The sequence below is a fragment of the Mandrillus leucophaeus genome, unplaced genomic scaffold (genome assembly GCF_000951045.1).
Source record: "Mandrillus leucophaeus isolate KB7577 unplaced genomic scaffold, Mleu.le_1.0 Scaffold240, whole genome shotgun sequence".
Classification (NCBI taxonomy): domain Eukaryota; kingdom Metazoa; phylum Chordata; class Mammalia; order Primates; family Cercopithecidae; genus Mandrillus; species Mandrillus leucophaeus.
In genome coordinates this window covers 1,149,078-1,152,038 of record NW_012102477.1, presented here as the reverse complement: position 1 = coordinate 1,152,038, position 2,961 = coordinate 1,149,078, and positions in this window count along the sequence as shown.

Below are 2,961 nucleotides of genomic sequence, written 5' to 3'. Positions count from 1 at the left end.
GGGTTCACGCCATTCTCCTGCCTCAGGTTCCCGAGTAGCTGGGACTACAGGTGCCCGCCACCACGCCTGGCTATTTTTTTTTTTTTTAGTAGAGACGGGGTTTCACCTTGTTAGCCAGGATGGTCTCCATCTCCTGACCTCGTGATCTGCCCGCCTCGGCTTCCTAAAGTGCTGGGATTACAGGCGTGAGCCACCGCGCCCAGCCAACCTGGCCAATCTTAATAGAGCTTAGAAAAGGGCAGTTGGGGGAGTGACTTCTGCTGGAGCTCTGAACCTTTCTATTTTCATTCTACCTAGCCTTTGACCCTCAAAAGAGATCTGGCTTCCCATGGATGCTAAACTGAGCTGATGCAACACTAATGGGACCACATAGGAGCTCCCAAGATTGTAGATGATAGGGAAGAAAGACATTGCTGTCTGGGACAAATCTTACGGGAGGTCAGTTCAAGGGGACAAGGCAACCCTCCTTCCCTATCTGGCCCACTTCCCTTATTCTTTGTCTCCTGGCACGTTGCCTCATGCACAAAACAGGCATTTCTATTGAATGGGCTGTGGTGGGGGGTAGGGGGTAGGGATTGCCTCCCTCATATGAGTGCAGATTTCAAAGAATGGTTTGTTAACTACCTCTGTCGTATCTTCAGTGAGTTGTGCCTCAGAACACAGATGAGATACAGGGCAAAAGCAAATTTGCCCTGATCAGTGTAGACAGTAAGGTGTCTTGTCTTCCTGGACTAAGGGATGATAGACAATTGGGGAGAAACTTGGGCAGGGAGGCAGGAGCAGGACAGTTCCAGTTGTGGAGTGAGAATCCTCCAGGGGGAAAGTCATAGCTTAGCCAGTACTCAGCTGTTGCGCATAACATGATGTCTCATAACAACCTTCGAATTTGTGGGGTGGGGAGTGGAAGAAGGGTTTCCTGTAGCTTGAGATGAGACTGGATTACTAAAATGATACCAGATGATATGAGAACAGATTACTTACACCATGATATTAAAATCTATTGAGGCTTGCTTTAAAAATGAAATATGAGAAACACATAATCCTAGGTTTAGCCTTAAACATTAGTACTAAAGTTCTCACAAATATGTCCTCCATAAACCAGCAGGTGATTTCCAGGAAACAAGAAGGAAGCTTTATTTTAGCATGTTCAGATAGCAGCCTTACCATGGCTTCAAAGTTATATCTGAGAACTGTATCTTTGACCCTGTCTAGTCTCCTGACCTCTCCCCTGCACTAGTCTAAGTACAGTGCTGGGACCATCCCAGACCTAGAGTTCTCCCTGCCATTAAGCAGACTGGAACCTTGAGCTCACCTTGAGAACCTCAGATATATTTTATTTTTGAGACAAGGGTCTCTGTTGCCCAGGTTGGGCTCACCACAGCCTCAATCTCCCAGGCTCAAGCAATCCTCCCACCTCAGCCTCCTGAGTATCTGGGACTCCAGGCATGTGCCACCATGCCTGGGTTATTATTTTTTTATTTTTAGTAGAGATGAGGTCTTGCTATGTTGCCCAGGTTGATCTTGAACTCCTAAGCTCAAGTGATCCTCCTGCCTTGGCCTCCCAAAGTACTAGGATTACAGGCATGAGCCACCATGCTCAACCTCAGATATCTTTTAACTTGAGGGAAAGAACAGAAGGGCTTAGAATCAAACTAAATCTCAAAACTAAAACTCCTAGGGTTTCTGTTAACTTTTGGAACTACTAAGAACAGCGTTGAATGTCCCAGGTGAGTCTGTGGAAGAATGCCCAGCAGCCTCTTTTATCCAAATGGACAACTGGTAACAAAAGATTGGAGTTCATAAAGGATTTTCCAAATATTTGTTGAGTCATGCCACTGAAGCATTTACTCCTGCATTTCCTGGTTACTCCTCCCTGTTATGTATAATGAAGGCTGCCCTGTTACTCTTCTCTTAGAGGTTTTCTAGTGCATAAATACTTGCTGAAACTCCCCCGATATTCTTTCTGTGGACTGAATTCTCTGCTGTATAGACTGTCTGAAGTGCCCTCAAGTGGGAAACCAAGTTTTGCCCATACTTCGCGTTTTTACTGTTCATCCCAGTAGAAATCCACCCAAACAAAAAGCATACTTTTGTTTCTGAATCTTTTCTACACTTGTCGCTTTTTCTTTCTTGTGTGGGTTCACTGGGGACCAAGGCGAGGGCACTGTTTGAAACATCAACCAAATTTGCTACGTGCCTAAGATTCCTTCATATATTAATCCTCCACTGGGCAATGGTAGATGGGCTGTACTGAAATGCCTTCTTCAGTCAAGCATCTGTAAGACTTTTCTCCTGTACAATTCATCCAAATCTGATAATGCATGTACTTTGCCTAAAGCAGTTCCTCTAGTCCTAATCCCTCCTGTGAAAGGAATTAAGCAAGCTACCTCTTGCATTGCATTTCAGATTTTCAGATTTAGGAAAACTATCTGAATCACTTTTCATTTCTGCCACAGCTTGGATAATGAATCTTGAGTTGCACCAATCTTAGTGCTAATATTAAAAATTAAGCTTTACAGTGTTTGGATACGATGCACTTTTTAGGAAAAACTAAGAAAGCTTACTGTTGAATTTTTTTTTTTTTTGACAAGTTAACATTTATTTTTGGGCCTTTCTTCCTATGTGTATTTCAAGTCTTTTTCAAAACAAGTCCCCAGGAATCTGCAGATTCAATTATGTCCCTGGACTTGGTCGACTGCTCCAGGAGTCCTAGGGAGCCTTGTACAAATGCCACAGTTACTCATTTACCAACATTAAACCCTAGGAGAGAAGATGCAACAAAGCAGAACTCCTTCAGCAGACAAGGCGGCAGCCAATGTAGAAAACGCTGGAATTTTTCCTTGGAACTGGACTGCGATGAGAGGTACTTGCCATGAACATAAGCTACTGTCTTTTCTTTAACCCTTCCTTTCCAGTTTTTGAAGATAAAGCAGGAAATAATCTCTGAAGATACTTGATAAA